The sequence below is a fragment of the Dipodomys merriami genome, unplaced genomic scaffold (genome assembly GCF_024711535.1).
Source record: "Dipodomys merriami isolate MVZ:Mamm:240054 unplaced genomic scaffold, mDipMer1.0.p SCAF_32, whole genome shotgun sequence".
NCBI classification, from domain to species: Eukaryota; Metazoa; Chordata; class Mammalia; order Rodentia; family Heteromyidae; genus Dipodomys; species Dipodomys merriami.
In genome coordinates this window covers 3,736,347-3,756,783 of record NW_027204715.1, presented here as the reverse complement: position 1 = coordinate 3,756,783, position 20,437 = coordinate 3,736,347, and positions in this window count along the sequence as shown.

The following is a 20,437-nucleotide window of genomic DNA, read 5'->3' as shown; positions in this document are numbered from 1 at the left end:
GGCTTTGTCCTCATACCTCAGCCTCCTAAGTAGCCGTTGTTGCAGGTGTGAACTACAGGTTCACATATCACAAAACAAATCTCTTCTTGGTCCCACAGCCGCACTAGTCCGTGGTGCTGGCCTTCACAGAGTGTTGGAGATGGGTCACACCCTTTGCCCACCACCACCAAGAGATGTCACAGCCCTGAGGCAGCAGTGCCACCCAAGGCAACTGCACAGAGCCGGAAGTTCTTCCTGACACACGTCTTGTCCCTTGAGGAAGATGTCACAAGAGACTAGCACTGCACTCGGCACAGGCAAGTTTGCCTCATGCTCACCCCAGGCTTCCCGTGTGAGAACAGTTTCTTGACGTTCTGAAGAATTGATGAGGGCTTTCTTCCCAGCTTCCCTTGTCCTTTGAAGAAAGGCAGGATCTGCTGGGGGACTGGCCAGGCCTGGCCGGGCCTGGCCAGGCGCAGTGATGGCTCCCGGGCAGGGCTGCTGGGCAACTTTCCACAGAGGACCGCAGAGTTACATTTCACAAGACACTGCTAGCGATCGGAGGACTGACTAGCTGTGACTCAGATGCCTACAATTAAGACCCAGACAGACATGAGAGCGGAGGGTACAGAATGAGACAGGACGAGCAGACAGCTGGCCCGGGGATCACAGGGGAAAATGCTGCCGAAGGGAAATCCCCAGCGCCCGTGGGACTGCAGGGAGCAGCATCTGGTGCTTTTCTTGGCTGCTTAAATCCGGGATGGATCAGCATGCCCCCGAGCCGCACAAACCAGAGGAGAGAGGCTGGGAAGAGTGGGAGCCGACAAGGTCGGGGACGTCCGAATGTCAGGGAGATTTTCTGCATGATGGGGCGTGTGCTGGGAAAGCGGTAGACACACCCATTTACACATTTACACGCCCACTTTCCACCTCTTAGTGGGCAATGGCTCTTCTGGGTTGACCTCTTAGGCTTAATCGGAAGCCAGGGATGATGATGGAGTGGACGAAGGAAGTGAAGCACAAGACCTGAATTTGGGGTTAGAGGTTATGGGTTATCTGCTTATTTTGACTCTTTGTGACTTCATCTTCTATTCAGTTTAATGATTACTTATGGAGTCTTCTAAGTGCCAATTACTATATTGAACAGCAGAAGAGGGTTATAGATTAGCTGAACATTGGAGAATCATATAGATTCTTAAGACCTCAGATTTCTTTTTTTTTTTAATCCAGAAAAGAAGGTACATTAAATTACTGAATTCTTCTGGTAGCCAAAATTTAAATAAGTCTAAAACCGTAGTAAAATAAAATTAAGGCAGACAATAAAAATATTCTACTCCAGGCATTGTAAAGAATTCCTTGTTGAATCTATCATACCCAATACTAAAATGAACATATAGAAACAAGAATGGCCAAGAAAACTCTACGATTGCCGGGCAGGAACATATCAACGACCTTTGACCTTTGCCCTTCCAGCCAGTATGATGTGTTGTCTCCTACGCAGCTTCCTACCACACCAGCCACCTGTCCCATAGCAAGGCAGCAGGAGTGCCCAGCTCTCCCCGCAGTGGCTGCACGGTGTCTGGGCACCTACAGACATCCCTCGGCCCTCACATGGCTGTGGGTGAGGCCGAGAGAATGTGAAGTGGAGATTCACTCAGGGTCGCTGTGCCCACCAGACTATTCATTCCAAGTAACATAGCGATGGTTTGCTCCAATCCTCTTTCTTGACAAACGATACAAGCCGGATTAAACTGTTACAACCATCCTCTAGAGACAGAAACGGAGGCACAGAGAACTCAAGACTATGAACTCGAGGTCACTGAGGTGGTTATTTCAGGATCCTTCTGTGGTGGCTCGTCTTCTGGGTCTGCCTAATGATGCTAATGATGATTATTTCTGGATGGGTCTGCCAGGGGATGATGAAATCTGTTGACCAAGGGAGGAAGCTTATCCTCACAAGCACCGGACAACTTACAATACACCAAGGGGCCAAATGGATTGAAAAAGAGGAAAGGGAATAAATTCAATCTCTTCTTAAGATGGGACAGCCAGACCTGGAACATTAGTACTCCCGGTTTGTAAGACTTTGGGGTAGGTCCAGGACCTACACCTCTCAATCCCTTGGTTCTAAGCCTTTGGATGTGAACTGGAACTGCCCTGGCTTTGCTGGGTCTCCAGCTTGCAGACAGAAGATTTTAGGGCCTCCCAGACTTTGTAATCCTGTAAGCCAACCCCTCAGAGCAGACCTCTTTCTGGGCATCAGCATACAGAGTAATGCCTCTGCTCCTCTGGAAACCTGCAGGGCAGAAGTTGGTATTGACTACTGTGGGTGCTGCTGTCATAAATAACTCAAAGGTAGATGAACGGCTTTGGAACTGGAGAATGGGCAGAAGCCAGAGAGGTTTGGGCATGCACTATTATAGGCTACATTGTTGCAAAGTGATCATTAAGGCTCATCTTGGTAATGGAGCAGGAGGAGAGGGATGGAGAAAACCTCCATAATCTTAGAGCTTGCCTGAGTAATTCTGAGCAGATGGGTGGACAGACACATAGATGATAAAAGTTTAGTAGGAAGAGCTTCAGAGTTTGACACTTGCCCACTTTCCTCTGCCAGGTTCATATAGGAGCCCATCTCCAAAGCTGCCCACAAGATGGAAGACAGGCTGTGGGCTTCACAGGCCCATGAGGAAGAGTGTCACTGTAGTACCTTCCAGAATACAGAATGCTCACCTGTTCACATGTGAACACCTGTTCACTCTACCTTTGGTAGAGTTTACACTCCTCAAAGGTACTTAGAGGTATAATATATATATATATATATATATATATCATATACATATATATATACTTATACATATATATATATATATATATATATATACATACATACATTAAGAACTCTTCTACTTGTGATACTAGGGATTAAACACAGTGTCTCATGGTTTCTAGGTAGGTACTCTACCACTTGATCCATGTCTCCAGCCCCCTTTTGCATGAATTACTTTCAGGGCAGGGTCTTTGTTGCCTAGCCAGCCTGAGCTGTTCTCCTCCAACTTATGCTTCCTTAGGTTATGTTCCTGGGATGACAGGTAGGCAACACCCCCTCAGCCATAGATGGGGTTTCATGATGATGATGATGATGATGGTGGTGATGATGATGGTGATGATGATGATGGTGATGATGATGATGATGGTGGTGGTGGTGATGATGATGATGATGATGATGATGATGATGGTGGTGGTGATGATGATGGTGGTGATGATGATGGTGGTGATGATGATGATGCAGGAGTTGGGTTGAGCTGAGGGCCTCTTGCTTGATAGATGGGCTCTCTACCACTTAATCCATGCCTCTATCCCTACTTTTCACTGGCTATTTCTGGAGATGTCTGCAGTTCCCTGAACTCTGCTAGGAGTACAGGCTTGAACCATAACACCCAGCAACAACTCTTCAGTTGCCATTTTAATGCCTGAATGGAATTTCATCATAGGGAAACATAATTTATCAGGACAGAATTGAGGTAGAAAGGTAATGATTAAAGTAGACAATTTTAAGGTAGAAACAGTGCATAAAATCTGTGTTTTATTTCATAGCATCCTGCAATATTTACATGACAGCCATAGAGTTTCTTAGTGCTTTTGGTTGACTATTTTGAGCCATGTGCTTGATTTTTTCACCATGATCAGGGGGAAATGCAAGAGAAGGAATCGTTGTGGTGAGTGACAGGCTTATTTTGTGACGATGGTTGGATTTTATTTCAGGTTGCACCAGTGGAAACCCGGCATGTATTCACGGAGACTGTTTTATAACGACACGACACAGCTAGTGGAGAGCACATGATCGTCAGCAGTGGCTGCTGCCATGAAGCCACGTGGCAGGCACAAGGAAGAAGGGAAATCAATAAACACTCTGTTGTAGGAGCAGTGTTTGATGAGAGCTGACATCAGGAGAAAGCACTGGAGAAACATCTGCCCTAGGAAAACCCATGCAGCCTGCGAGCATCACTGGGTGAGTTCTACAAACAAGACAACTGTGTGACCGGATGAGGGCATGGGATGCCGGGAGCCCTGGGGTCTCTTGAACATTGCTCTCTGTGTGGGTCTTGCATACAGCTTTGTACTGGCTTTTTCCTGAGTTTTCTATCACGTGGATTCTCCTGCTCAGCTTGTGTTAGAATCATGTATGTGGCTGTGAACAGTGGTAGACTATTCAGTGTAAAAAGCTTCCTGTGAATGCTAGCATGTGGAGGAGAGCTCCCCTGTTCCACGGAAGTGGGCAGTGATATAGACTGAACGGGCATCTTGGGGAGATGACTATTAGCTTAGCAGGTAGAGGGGTTGATAGTGATTGCACCACCAGCAGTGATGGCTGGCCACAGGACATTTGTATCTTCAAGCCTGGTCTGAAAGACATGCCCAGCACTTTGAAGAAGGGGCTCCAGACTCAATGGTAGAGTAGCCTCCACTTCCTGTTCAGCTTCGAGACTCTGGATTTTCTAGATGGATTTTCTAGACCATCTGGGAGCTAGAACTCATGCATATGTGTATACCAGTCGCTCTTCTGGCTGTCTGCAGTCCTGTTCAATGGACTGTGGACGTGTGGTCCACCCCCAGCTGTCATCACTGGGATTCTCGGCTTTGTGTGCCATCCAATCACATGCAGCAGACACAGCTCAGAAGCCCTGAGACTCACCTAAGAGCGGCACACCTTGCTTCCCCTTCGTGTCAGCTTTTTCTAGGTAATTCTACAGTCCTGTACATGCCCCTGGGGAAAGCTTTTCAACCAAGACAGAAGGGAACATTGTCAGGAAGACTGTACCCACACACAGCTGCCTGTCCTCTGTGAAGGCGACTCCTAAGCTGAGGTTGAGGTCACGCCTCCGCGTGTGCTTCCTGGGACTTGGGTCGGACAAGCCTCTGCGTGTGCAGCATCCCATTGACTCTGGTGCGTGCTGTGTGGATGAGGACCCTGCACACCTGTGATCCAGGGCACAATCCTGGATGAAGCTGATATAGGTGCAAAATGGGCACAAAATGAAAGACAAGGCCAGGAACACAGAGGAGGAAGTGATTATTCCTACTGGGGCTGGGGTGGGAGGGGATGAGACATTGTAGAAAAGGACTTAGAAGCCTGATTTCAGATACTAATTACATGTCAGCACCTGGAAGTCAAGTCAAGCAGAATGGCAGGACAGTGGAGAGTCTGTATGTCTAAGCTGGCCCTGCGTGAGCATGATTGACAGGTGTCTCACTGTCTGTGGGTCCCGGATGAGGCAAGAAGCGGTGCTTCCTGCCAGGCTGGCCTGCACCCGGATATCAGGGGCCTCATCCTCAGAACTAGCCATTAAGGATTACAGGGGACCACAGTAAACAGGCCCATGGAGGTGAGAGATCATAGCGATTTCTAGAAACTTACTGATCAGCTTGACCGTGGTCCCATAGCTTACAGTCCTGAGCTTACCTTTGAACTATAGCTTTCACGTGACCAGCAAGAGAGCAAAGCAAAAGCTGGAAGAGGTTGGACTGTTGCACTTCAACTTCTGCTTCCTGGTAGGTTTCAGGGTAGAATTATTCTTACATGACAGAGCTACCCAGGGGGTCTAGAAAGTACTGCTCAGCCCTTTCATTTCCGGGGATTGGCTGTGGGCAATGTAGAAACAGATCAGAAATCAAAGGACAAGCCTTGGCCCTGGAGAATTTCGAGGTAAACACGGCAGCTGCTCTTTTTGCTTCAAGGATGCAGGTCCCTTCCGTACTATCTCTGGTACTGAATTCTAAATCACCAAGCACAGAATTTTATCTGTGGAACAGGGATTGTTCATATGGACTGGATTTTATAGAAAATATTTTGTGTTCCTCCCACATGGAGGAGTTTCCATAACTTGCAACACCCCCCCCCCCTGCCAAAAATAAAAGAACAAGAAACACTGGTTTGGGGAAAAAACTGGTACTGCTTATTCTGACCATGATTTCAACTCTTTCCCACAGTGCAATTCACAAAGAAAGCGTGATGCAGGATGCTCGGTCACTCTGCCCACATACATGCTACAGAAGTCATTTTCTGTGGGCCGAGGCAGCGTACAAGTGGCTCTCTTGAGCTTGCACCTTGCCCAGTCACTAACATTCAAAGAGAACTATTTTTTTAAAATCAAAATACAAATGGAAAGATCGTTGTATTGAAATCAACAAATGCAGGGTGAAAAAGCGGTGCCCGATTCCAGAGGATCTCTCCCTGTGTGAGCAGGGATGGTGAGAGGTGGCACCGGACCCTTCCTGACCGTGTGTGTGTGCAGCATCTCTCCCCTTCCACCGCTCCCCCCTGGAGGACGTGGGCGGTGTCGTATAATCGCCACATGCAGCAGGCTGCAAATGATGTATGAACTCTGTAAAATCCCATGCCAGAGAGCTCAGCCAAGACTCTGTTCATGGCTATTGTTGCTACTGAGGCTCAGAGGTGGCTAGAAAGCTAAGTGTACAGAGAGAAACACAATCCCCAGGGACAATGAATGTTGCTTTCAAAAACCAATGTCCTGTTCCCCTCTTCCTCTTCCTCTTCCTTACTCGTATGATAAGAAGAGTGTCTGTCAGACAAACTACTTCAACAGAAACGAAGGAGTTACAACAAATCAGTGAAGGCATACTTTAAAGCAGGTGAAATGAATGAGCCAAGTCATCCTTTAAGACGGGCTACATGCCAGCCCTTGTGGTCAATCTCTAGCTCCTTGACATGAGCACGTGGCCCGTCATGTACTCAGAGTCCCAGATCCACGGCCATCCACACTTGTGACAATGCGTCACTGTGGATGCATTTTTCTTCAAAGGTAAGCTCTGTGTATGTGTACCCACTTCTTTTAAAATCTATAGTCCACCATTTCATTATGAGCTCATATCTCAAGACTGTATAAATGCTGAGCAAGATTATCAATGGACAATAGTCAATATCAGCTTTAAAATAGACTTCTCAAAAAAGATTCAAATGCTTTGTCTTTATGTGTAGGTGTTGCATGCATTGCATTGCACAACTCTCTCTTCAGGGTTTGTCTGTTTAAATCCTATAAGGGCTGAGCATTGCATCTGCCTGGCTGCCTGGGGTGTTGTAGCCATGTGAAACCATGCTGGCTAGTTGTGCTGCTTATCAGCTGCAAGGTGCAGAGGTGCAGTGCCCTTGCAGTTAGGGATTCTGGGGAAGGATTCAGTAAGAAGGTGACAGTTGTTTAATGACCTAGAGGGCATGACAGAAGGAGTCAGGAGGACAGACGGATGGACAGGGTGCCAGCATTTCCCAAATTCCTGTTCCATGAATTGATGTCAGCGCTGCTAATTCCTGTTGTTCACTTACACTGCCATTTCTTTGGGGGAGCATGCAGAGTTGAAATGGCTGGGTCACATGGCAGATGGATGTCTAACTTCTGAACAAAGTTCCAAAGCAGCTTCACATGGTCCCCAGTACTCTGCGAATGAGCCCTCTGCAGCTTATTCATTCCTGTTAAGGTTCGAGTTTAACTTTCAGGCATTTGGATAGGTATGTGGCATTATCCTGTTATGAGTTTCACGTTAATTATCCCATGAATGCTGAGATTGGTGTAGGTTCGCATTGTCTATCCTATGTTTTCTTCAGTGAAACAGCTCATTAAGTGGCTGTGTGTGTCTTTTACCACTTGTTAATTGGCTTGCTTATTTGCTTCTGTGCTCTTATCATCAGTAGCAAGCGTCTTGTATCTATCTGCAGTCCTTTTTCTAGGGAATTTCTGTTTCCAGTGCTGACATATCATGTTAGGTATGCCATCCTCCAGAGCTGACGAAGGTGAAGATGCCACACAGCATCTTCATTTCACCAAGCTGAACATGGTTTCAGGTTTCCTTTCCAGATTGTTCTTAAGGCAGGGGTGGAATTCACTTTCCAAATAGTCAGGGATTTTCAAAGATTTATTTTTAATTTGCTTTGGGATACTAGTTCATGTCTCATTGGAATTTTGAGCTTTTAAATTTATTGAGTAGCATCTAATGTAATCTATCTTGGCAAAAAATATTTTGTGGAAATTTGGTAAGGGTTAAATGTTCTGCAGCTTATAAAAGTCAATTATGTCAAGTAGGTTGATAGTTTGCATCCTATAACCTGACTAGTTTTTCTGTAAGTTTACATATCAGTTATTAGGACAGAGATTACAATACTGCCAAATAACCGTGGATTTATTTTTTCTCCCATTTTCAATAAGACTATGTTTTTTTTTCCCTCCAATGTATTGAATGCCTAGTCATCTGAGTGGGTGCCATCAAGCAAACTGGATTTTACCTTGTTGCTTCCTGGGTGTTTTTGCCTTCCTATAAACATTGTCCAGCTTTGTCCTGGGATACCCTCAAGCTAAATGCACACAGTCATGTGCTTTAGGAGCTTGCTCTTAGATTCCGTAAGCCTGGATCAGTGTTCAGTGCAAGGCTAACTTCTCTACTGAGGCAAAACCACACTGAGAACTCTGCCCAGGGTCCTGCAGGCTGGCTGGTGGAAGGGGCGCTCTTCTGGCCCCATTTATTCTTCAGTTGCGTTGGTTTTTAAACTTGAACTGTTTCCTGAGTTGTAAGAGTTGACTGGGACACATCCAAGTGAACACAGCCTCCCACCCAGGCATCTGTGCGTTTCTCTCCCCTCCTCCCTCTCCATTCTGCTGTCAGGCCAGCTGGATGACCGTTCTCTCCTGCACTCTGCCGTGCTCTTGTCCATAAGCAGTCCTCCATGCAGGCTGAAGTATGGGATCCCATCGAAGTATTAAGCGTGGTAACGCTGAGCTCATTCCAACAGCTCCTGCTGGTCCAGATTGTTGTGCTTCCTGGTTGGACTTCTAGTGTCTCAGAAATGGTAGATCAGTGCTGCGACTACACTTGTATGGCATTGAAGTGGACGCGGAGAAGCCGTGTCTCTATGGAGCTCTGGATGAGGAAATCCGCAGCTCACAGACATGGCTGGACTGGACACTGTCCTCTCTAAGCCAATGAGCACTACAAAGCCATGGGTATCCATGGGCATGTATTTCTGAGGCCTGTATTCTATTTTATAGGCACTAGCTAAGTAAAAATTTGCTGTACAAGCTTTAATTATTTTGGCATCTTTAAACCACAAACATGGCAATAGAAGACATAACCTTGTGAGATGCTACTGGCGTCTCCTGGGTATCTGCAGCGACTGCAGATGGACTGAATTAAAGGTGTGTTATTGAACATTAGGGGTGTTAGTCCCTATTCCAATTTCATACAAAGGTAAGTTCTTAAATTTCCCTTCCTGGGCTCCTACCTGTGGGCCCACCAGCTTCACACAGCACTGCTGTGTACAAAGACGGAGCAGACTGCCGCCGCTCATCCAGATAACCTGTGTGCTCGCCAGCATGCCGCGGATGAAATCACACAGACGGAAATGAAAGGACTCACAGCACCTACTGTCACCTTCCTATTCCAAATGTAATATTCCACGCTGGTTCGCTGTGAATCTAGGAACGGGGTGTTCTGCTGCTAAGTCTGCTTGAATAGCGGGAGGCAGAGACCATCCATGCCTGCCCAGATTCTGTTTGGGAACAGGGCACATACCATTTCTTCACTTACCAGGAACAGAGAGGACTTGCCTCTGTGTGAATTATTTTCTTTACTGCTTCTAGTTTCTAAAGAGCAAGATGGCAGACTACAGAAGTCATTACCCTACTAGATTTTGCCCTTGAATCAGGATTAAAGTTAATTTTCCTCAAAAAAGATGTACCACCATAAAACTAAGATCGTTTTCTCTGTCCATTAGAATGGTATTTCAGGATCTTGAGTGCAAATATTAATCATGTTAATATAACCCTTCTACCAGTTTTTTTTCTTCCAACTTGTAAAAAGCAGCAAGGCAATAATTCCATTGTTGGTGCTAATTTTCTCCTCATAAATGCACACAGGAACATTAGGGGAAGAGTGGCTGAATTAATCCTCATTGTCTACATACTCTGCTGCTTCAGTTCCTATTTTCAGACTCTGGTATATTCTGTCACCAAGTTGAGTTAATGAAGTGGCTTTCAAGAAATATGACTTCTTTCTTTCCATCCAAGTGTATTTTAATAGCTAGAGTACTTTTGGTGCTATTAAACGTGTTTGCTTGTACTGACAGAGAAGAAGTCTTTTAGAAGGTCAGTGAAGTTACATAAGTATTGTTTCAAAGATTAAGATATCATCATCATCAAAAAACAGAGCCATAGAATACTTACATATATAGATTCTATGTACCCAGTTTGATAAATTTTGACAATAGTTAGCTCATACAATTATATTCAGCATGTCCACCTTGCCAGAAAGTTCCATGATGCCCATCCATAGCCCTCTACAGTGGACCCCATAATCACAATCTTATTTAAATTACCAGATTAATGTTCATGCCATAATTCTAACTACTCAGGAGGGTGAGACCCAGAGCATCTCAGTTCAAAGTCAGCTAGAGCAGGAAAGTCTGCAATTCTCCATTTCTAATTAATCAGCAAATAGCTGGGCAGGAGGCACAGCTCAAGTTGTGGAGAACCAGCTGTGAAAATGACAGTCAAGGGACTGGGAAGGTGGCTCAGTGGTAGAGCGCTTGCCTTGCATGCACGAGGCCCTGGGTTCGAAACCTCAGCACCACATAAGCAAAAAGAAAAAAAGCTGGAAGTGGTGCTGTGGCTCAAGTGGTAGAGCGCTAGCCTTAAGCTGAAGAGCTGAGGGACAGCGCCCAGGCCCAGAGTTCAGGCCCCACGACCAGACCGCCACCCCCCAAAAAAGAAAAAGAAAATGACAGTCAAGAAGGTGTGAGGTTCTGAGTTCAAGTCCCAGTACCACAAAAACAAAGTATGGACAGGTGGCCACTCCCCAGGTAAAGGATGCTTGGCCCTTGATATGTATGTGTAGAGATACTTGTACACTCAGATGTTTGTGAATGAAGATATTTTTAGCAGAGGTGTCGAGAAGGAAACAATTAGAAAACACATAAATGAAAATAGAATTTGTTCATGGTGTGAAAATAGTCCTCTGATACTCTTCCTTGTAAGAAGACCTAGCTTCCCCTCCTTGCCTGGGGACCGGACTGCGAGGAACAAATGAGATGATGGCTTGGGATGCTGGAAACTCCTTCTCTGAAGACCTGGAGGCGCCCGGCTTTCTTCTAGTCCTCACCTGTGGGTGATCACTAGCTGGGCTGTAAGCGGAGGCTCATGATGTGAGGAGCTGTGCTCCAACCAGCAGCATGAGACGGCTCATCACGGAAGAGCCTCCCTGAGCCTCAGCCCAGCCTACCGGTGACAACACCCTGCTCTGTTTCTTTTTTTCATATTTTTTCAATTTTTTTATTGTGAAAATGCTGTACAGAGGGGTTATAGTTACATGAGTAAGGTCACGAGTACATTTCTTATCGAGCATTGTTACCTCCTCCATTGTTTTTCCATCACTTCCCTCCCATCCTCCCCAACTCCTCGCCCCACCCCCAAGTTGTAAAGTTTGTTTTCAACTTAGAGTCTTGTACATCTCATTGTTACAATGGGCCAATCTGTATCCTTATTTCAGCACTTTGTTATTTCCCCTCCCCTCCCCAAATTAGAAAAATGTGTATACAAGATGCAGGACACTGCCATCAAATACAGTGAGAACAGGGGTTGGTCCACTTCTTGACTGGGACCTTGACATCTCAAAAAAATTCTCAACCAGAATGACACAGCCAAGCTTCCCTTCGAGCCCTGACTCCAGAGACTCCACAAGTCCATAAAGGCTGTGAGTTTATATCTTTAAATTTGGGGAGTAATTTGTTAGACAGAGGGAGATCACTAACACGTTCTAAAACATCGCATGGAGTAGAAGGCTACTTGATGCCCAATCCCTCGCTCTCCCAGGTCTTCCCTCCTGTTATAATCTTACATTAGATTGTGTGCTGGATTTTGAGCAGTTTACCCAAGTCCATCAACCCTGGTGTAGGGAAGGGTGCATTGTCAACCTTCCTTTTTGTCATCAAATAAAACTAGAGGGTGGTGGTGAATGTGGGGCTCACACTCACCTCCTAATCTACAAATTCGTTTTCTTATGTTTAAAACTAAAAATATACTCAAAATCAAAGAAAGCGTCAGCAAATGGGTTTTGGAAATGCAAGTTTAAAAACAAAAATAAATGGGCAGTGGAAATGGAAATGTACCACTGATCACTTTTCTGCTTGAACGTAACCACAGCAAAGCACTTCAAAGCCTCTTCTGTGTTCTGTCCAGGTTCACAGGAGTGCTGCGCTGTGTCGCTTAATCTATTCTCCACCAAGAGTGGCAGAGCTACCTCTCAACCACTGGAGAATAGCCTGGGGCTCCAAAGACTTCCTTCTTGAGTCCTTGCTGGTTTGAATGTATTCCTGTGTCACCTTCCCTCCTCTCTCTCCACCTTTCCTTTTCCATCCTGTCCTGCCCTGCCTTCCCTGTCCTCTTTCTACCTTTCTTCTATTTTCTTCTTCCCTCCTCTTCTCCCTCCCTCCCCATATTCTTTTCCTTCTTTCCTGTCTGCTACTTGCACAGTGCCTTGCTGAAATCATGGCAGTCTATTTCAACTATTTTGTCCAGATAATCTGCCCTAGTAAGTCTTTCAAAATGCAAATGCCACTCTGTGGGTTTGCTCTGCTGAGGTACAGTAGCTAACTCCAGTGCATCCTTCCTAACTGTGATGATCAAGTCCCATTCACACCATTGGCTCTTATTGACCTTTTCAGGGGTAGAATGTAGTTAAAAATCAAAGTTCAACAAAATAAAGCACGAGGAAGCAGATCCTCAAAAGGGGGTGGGATAGGGTTAAAAGGAAAGGAGAAGAATGAAGAGATGAGGGACAAATGCAGGACAGAATCCAAGGTATATCTTACATAGTCAAGAAGAGTGAGGGAAGGGGTAACAAGGGTAAGGGTGGGTGAGACTGTGGAAGAGGGGGGAATGGATCAAGATCTATACAACTGCTTAAAGATAATAACCCCTCTCCCAAAAGAAAACAGCAATGGAAGGCTTTGAATTCTTCTAGTACATTTATTCTCCGCAATATTTCAAAGACTATTTATTGTGATTTGCATCATGTTATACCATTTTCCCATCTTCCAGGCTGCAACTAATCTTTCCCAGACATCTACAAGCTGTCTTGGTATCTCTTTATCAATTTCCAATTTCCTTCTTTGGAGATGTGTTCCTCACTTGCTATTTGCAGTGAAATATTGCCAAGCCTTCAAAGGCATTGGTGTTAAAGCTCCTTTCCTTCCCCTTCTGCGAAGCTCTTGATTTCTCCACTCTGCTTTTCCCCATGCATCTTTTCCATCCACCGTGAAAAAGTGGCTCAAGGACCTGAGGAGCAGGTGGGTGTGGGGTCTCCTGTCCCTGTGTCCCTGAGCGGATGGAGGTTTCACTCCAGCATCACTGGGGATGTCTGCTGAGGACGTCCCACGTGTCAAAGGAAACAGAAGTGTCCTGGAGGAAAAACAGTGCAATGTGGGTCTCACTAAATGTGGTTCTCTTCAAAGGATGGTCTAATCCCTCTCATTTATCTCAATGGTTAGTTACTTTCCCATGCCCCCACCAAAGTAATTCTATTTTGTACAAGTTAGTAATGTCATCAGCCAAATTCCTCTATTATTGGAAACGTATAGGTTCTTTATATAGTTACTATCATATTGCTGCATTAAAATGCAGCGGTTTTATTAACACAGAAAACATAATCTTTTCTTATTATTCTCTGTAAAGTTACTACAAATGCTCAATTAGTAAATTTGTTTCCATTCTTTCCAGGGGAATTACAGTTAGGTTCCTGTGAAGTGATATTTTCATCAATAAATCGATATGTAATTTATATTTTGTACAGCTTGCTTATTATATATCATTGATTCACTAACATTGAACTCACAGTCAACTTACACCTGATTGAAGCTTTTCCAATATGTGTATTTTTTCTGTAATATACACAGTAGCCTTTTTCTGCTTAGGAACACTAGGAGCATTGCAGCATGATGCTTGGGGGCCTGCTCTTCCTTCTTTCTATACTTTCTTTCTTTCTTTCTTCCTTCCTTCCTTCCTTCCTTCCTTCCTTCCTTCCTTCCCTTCCCTTCCCTTCCTCCCTCCCATGCTGCTCACTCCTTTCCCCGTTTCCTTCCTTCTCCTTCCCCTCCTTTCTTCTCCCTCCCTCTTCGCTTTCTTTAATTATCTTTTTGGCAGGTTTCTATGTAGCCCAGGTTGGCTTCACATTATTATGAACCCAAGCTGCCCTCACACTGGAGATCCATCTGTCGCAGCTGGGATTACAGGTATATGTCACTGTGCTTAGCTGAGAGACCATGTTAAACAAGATCACCTATGAAAAGCAATGCAGAAAACATGGCATTAAATAGACTTCAATAAAGATATTACCTACAGTAGGGTGGTTTAAAACAAGAAGACAGAAAGTTGTCTTATTCAACTTCAACTTGGGCTTTTATGTTGAATGACTCACCTCATTTAACCACAAAAATCACTTTATGCATTGCTTTGGAAATTATAAATACATTTTGTGAGTTCACTTATTCCTCCCAAACATATTTTGCCTTACACCTCATTTTTTCTACTGGTTAGTGTTATTTGAGGCTAATAGTTCTACTTTTAGCCCTTCAAACAGTTGCTAAAATAATAGACTATTTACTCCCTGAATTATAGCTAGAATTTTCATGTAAAAATGCCTGAGATGGGAAGGATTTCTGTCTTGGTTTTTGATGACTTTTAAAAATACAGATTCTCTTGATTATTTATTTATTTATTGTATTTATAGATTCTATTTTTTTCAAACAGGAACTTTAAAAATGTTTATCAAAACAATGAAATGCTTTTGTATTTTTGGCTACAAATACACAGGGACATGGAAGATTAATATTGAGGATTGAGGAGTAAAGTGCTAGTTCTTTTTTCTATTTATTTATATCTATTTACTTATTTAAAATGTACCTTACTTCTACCCTTTAGTTATTTTTTAATATCAGAGTCTTCCCATTCTAGGGCATGATACACATTTTTTCCTACTTTATTTTCCTGTACTTTTTTTCTTTTAGCAGAGACAAAGTTGCTTAATTCATATCCCCAGTAGAACACAAACATCTATGTATTATTAGTAACCCTCAACATCCATCAATTTGCAATATAATTTATAGTTTTACAAAGTAGGCATGCTTCCCTTTCTCATTTAAAAATGGTAAAATCACATCAATATATTGTTTTTAAAACATTTCACAGTCAGTCCTGCCATCTATTTTTATATACTTTATTAAATCTCCCTTAAGTAAATAGCATCTTGATTTTCTATACTTCTTGAGTTCAGTAATAATGCTGAGAACTGATCATCGCTCTTGGTGAATGCTCTGTCAGTTGATATGGCTCGTATTTGTTAAGGCACATGTCTTTGTGACTCTGTTCCAGAGGCAGCATTTTCGTCACTGACTCGTAGACGCTGAGGGCATGCTCATTCCTGCATCTAGGGTGGAAAGAAGTACTTGTGAAGGACACAGGGAGGCACGGTGCAGCTCTGTTTTCTCCCTGTCCTCAGCTCTGGAGAGCGGGTGACCCCACGGAGGTCTGTGGGCGTCTGGGAAAAGTGAAGCCAGCCGCCTGTTGAGGGGAGCTGTGTGCAGAAAACACAAGGAGAGAAAAGCACAGGTGACAGGAAACAAGGTAAGTTCTGCTGAGAGATCAGATGCTCCGAGCCTATTGTATGTGTGGATGCAGATGTCACAGAGAGCATCCCTGCACTCGCCAGTTGATTTCCCCTCGTAGAGAAGAGGGCAGAGGCTCTGGGTGAGCATGTGGAGTATGTAGAGGAATGTGGGTGGAGAGGAAGTACCGCCTGGTGGTGGCAGGCCGGATGCCCAGGGAGGGACACGGAGGGGAGGGAGGAAGTAAGAGTTTTCCAGGCCAGAATCTAATAGCTTTGGATTTTGACAGCAGGGAGGAGGGAGCCAGTTCATAATCCATCCTCTAGCCAAGATTTGGGGTTTGCTTAACTTTTAGATGTAGTACTGAGGTGCTAGTAAACTGTGTCCAAAGAGGCAAAGATCAACACGAGGCTGGTGGAGGTCATTCTTTATTCCTCTGTGTCTCCTGCAGCTGGTCTGAAGTGTGCAGCCATCAGAAACCGGAAGGTATCTCAAAGGTCATTTGAGGGAGGTGGGGAGGGTCATTTACAGAGGAGATGGATGTAGATGGAGATTTAAAACAGCTCAAAAGGCAAATAAATACTAAGGGACTTAGCACAGAAAGAGCTGAGCACAAGGTTTCAGGAAGAACAGAGAGGCCTTCCGCAGGGACGAACTCCGGAAGTCGGCTCGGGGTGCCGCGTGGCTGGGTCTCTGCTCTGGTGGAAAGATTGTGGGTCCCAGCCTGGCCACGTGCTCAGCCTCCCTCAGCTGGTTCTCATGGGCCCATGCATGGTGGGAAGCCCAGAGAAGGAGGGGCATCACCGACCCCCCCCTCCTCTCCCAGCCTGCACAGCCAGCAGGTATACAGACCTGCAGCCAGGTGGGCTGCAGCCAGGCCAGGTGGCTTCAGAGCTGTCACAGAATGGGGAGCAGGATCCTGGAGCCCCGAGGGGGGGTGGTCAGTGAGGCAGAGCTGCAGGGCGGTAATGACTCCTCCTGTGACGAAGCGCCAACTCCATGCCCACTTCCCGGGGGAGCAATGGTCGCCCGGTGTCCCCCTCATCTGTACAGACAGCAGGTGCAGACAGGGCCCTCAAGGCAAATTTCAGCAAAATGAGCACAAAGATAAAGAGAGCACAGCCGAAGAGAGCCAGAGGAAGCTGTGCAGGGCAAGGCCTCTTCATGACCGCCCTGGCCTGCAGTGACTACTCAGCAGCAGGCGAAGAATGGGATTCCCTTTATCTCGAGGAGTTGGATAAGGACTGGACTTGCGCTGCTCTCTCTGCTGGCCGTTTGCCTCCCCCTGGGGGATCTGCCCAGCTTCCAGAAACTGCTGTCTGCTTCATGCATCCTGGCCCTGCTTTCCCAGAGGTTAGGAGGGTTCTGGGCCTCTGCTTCAGGGTTTCGATTACCCTTGTGTGGTGCGGTGAGTGCCCCACGCCTCTCCACTTCCCTTGAATTGGAAATTTCTGCTCTAAGGGCCGAGGTCTTGGCCCCCCAAGTGCTGGAGAACGCAAACACACTCAGGTCTCATGGAGTCCGACCCTCCACCCTCCACCTTGCAGCTGGCACCGTGCCGGCTTCCCCTCTGGCTTCTCCCCCAGCTCAGCCAGCCAGGCTCTCTCCCAATGTAGATACTCTTCCTTTCTGCTTATAAGTCCAGCGGGTGCTTCCAACTCAGCCCATCCCTCTTCAAGTGTGTGCTCAGTGATGTTCTGGGGATTACCCAAGGAGTGCTTGGATGAAATGGGTACACAGACATACTTGGGGACACATTCCACCTCTGAAAACAACGTGTATTTAATGAGCATGGATGCACACGAGTCCCCGAAGTGAACAGCAGTAACCGCATTCTGGATAAAATGAACCAAGAAGTGTCCGCAAACGGTTCCTTTTAGTCCCCTGGAAGAAGGGCTTAGGCTAAAGATCCAGGGTGGATAGATGACATGGGGAGACTGGGAATCTCTGGCAGGGTTTGGGAAAGTGAGAGGGAATGGGAGGCGGCCAACAAAGTACGCCTGGTCCCATCAGCTGCTCAGCGAGTGACGGGTGCCGAGCCTCAAACAGATGTCCTGGGAAACATCATGACCCTGGCATCTTGCTTCTCCCTCATCCTATCAGCAGCCAAGTGTGCCTGGGAAATCACGGGTCTCCCTAGCTCTGAAATCAAATGAAAAGTCACTTGACATAAAAACCATACAACAAACTATCTCTAAAGACTGTACATTGAGCCCTAAATGGTACATTTTATTCATGTTCACCCAAATGTCCCAGTTCTCTTCTCCCAGCTCAGGGCTATACTTTCACATTATACATGTTTTTATGGTTACTCTTGGAGTATTAACATATTACAAAATATGGGAATATACAAGAAGCTCCTTCCAGAGTCCAGTCTCCTCCATCTCTCCGAAGAGGCCCCAGAGCACCGCTGCCATCCTTAGCTAGTCCTGAGCTCAGAAGTGCTCTCAGAGCAGCCTAGTTTGACTCTCCTAAATATGCCTTTGCAGTCTCAATAAACTGAAAATCACAGTACCTCTTATTCCGGGCTTGGTGTAATTCAGTACTCCGCTGTGCCCCAGCTGGTACATATTTTTTGCCTCCATCCCAGCCCTCTAGTGCATTGCCTGCCATGACCAGGCACATTGTGCGTTTTCTACACTGATTAAAATTGAAAATAAGGTGGCAGAGATTGCCAACTGTTTCTTTTACAATGCACTATGAGATTTTTTTGTTTGTTTTGTATGTTCTTCCCCCACAGAATAACCCCTGTTTTCACTGTATTTGATGTTGGTGTCTTGCATCTTGTATATACATTTTTCTAATTTGGGGAGGGGAAGGGAAATAACAAAATGCTGAAATAATGATACAGGTCGACCCATCGTAACAATGAGATGTACAAGACACTCTGTTGGGATGATACTTTTTCTTTTATGTGGTGCTAGAGTTTGCCCTCAGGGGCCCAGGCATTGGCCCCACATAAGTGAACTCAAGCCCAGGCGTGTGAGGCTGGCATGCTAGCTCAACGCCGGCACTGATTTCCACGGGTGATTTTAGCATAGGGGTCTCCTTCTCACCTGAGCAAACACCTAAGCTGAAATTCGCCTACTGCCAGGCTTTCTGTCATCGTTAGAATAACTGACACGCACCATTGCATCCAGCTTGCCTTGTAGAATGAGAGAGCTACAGGTGAAGAAGGGGTCTTGTGAACTCAAGGCGTGGTCTTGCTGGGCAGGTTCTCTACATTTGAGCCATGCCTTCAGTTCCTTTTGGCTTTCATCGTTTTAGGTAGGACCTTACAATTTTGTCTGACATGACCTTTCATAGTGATTCTTCCATTTATCATCTCCACATAGCTGAGACCACAGAGGCTACCCACATGCCCAGCTTGTTGTCTGAGATGAGGCTTGGACACGTCTTGAACTGTGTTCTGTCAAGTCTGTGCCTCCCAAGTAGCTCGGATTGCAGGCATGATCCACTGTACCTAGTCTTGAGGTTGCTTAATCTTTCCTTTTTTTAATATCACCATCAGCAGTATGTATGCTTCCTTTATGTTTCTGTAACTTCGGAGGAGAGAGTCCTGGCCAAGAGAGAGCTAGAAAGTGAGAGATACAACATCCAGGACCCCCAGCCCTAAATGCCCCGGATCGAGGGGCCCTGGTGCCAGCTGCCAGAAACATGTGACTGGACTTCATGTAAGTTAAAGTCGACCTTCATTTAGGCTGTGAAGGTCTATTGTCTAACAAGTTGCTGCATTATGAGAGTCTGCAGTAACTTCATCAATAGCCTTGCTACGAGGAAGGAGAGGTTGAGGAGCACTTATTTACAAGGTGGGTCACAGTTAAGCAAATGACTAGTTTATGAGGTGCAGCCCAGGACCAGAGAGACTTGGAGCTGTTGCTAGGTGACAGGACAGAGGAGAGAACGGCTCCTGGGAAACGCACTAGGCTCTGGCTGCAGCTGTGCTTTGGGAAGACCTGAGCAATGGATCATGGCGGCAGGCAGGATGGCACGCCGGGAGCCGTGCACCTGGCAGTGCCCAGCACCTCTCTGACAGCTGGAGGACTGGGAACCCTTTTGATGGGATCGGCGGAGGTTAGACTGGAGGACACAGGGAAGGCGTGGGAGTGAAGAGGAACCTCAAGGGGGCAAGAGAATGCATCTCATCACAGACACACCAAGCAAGTCCAAGATCGCCATGGTCTGTCAGTGGGTTGTGTTGAGCTGCATGTAAACCATAAGCTTGCAAATGGCCTTCTCCCAAGGGGAGCCCAGGCTCTGTGACACCCGGGAGATTTCCTGTCGTCTGCCTATGGTGGAGAAGCCCTCCGCTGCTGATCCTACCTTCCATGGACGTTTGCTGAGCGGCCAGCAGAGGAATTACGGGTGCAGCAGCTTCAGCCAGGCTCTGCGGTGAGCAGAGTAAGGTCCTTACAGCTGAGATAAAAACATGGCTTCCCAGCCGCCCCAGCTGGCAGTCCATGTGGCCAGGAAGGGTCTGATGAAGACTGTGCTCATTTAACCCAACCCCAGACCTGTCGCTGCGTAATAGAAACACTGTGGGGGTCAGTGGTGCCACTGCCACGGTCAGCAGCCCAGAGCTCTGAACAGCTGTGCTCCTGGGTGCTCATTGCTGTCATTCTGTAATAAACCACATTCTGTGGCTTCCACTGCTCTGGGTTGCTCCTCACTTTCTGTGGGTTGGATGTTCGGCCAAGGTTCCCTGGGCTAACACAGAACTGTGAGCGGGATATCTCACCCTTTGGAGGTTGCCAGGGCAGATCATTTCCCCTGTCTCTTCCAGGCTGGTCTAGAGACCAG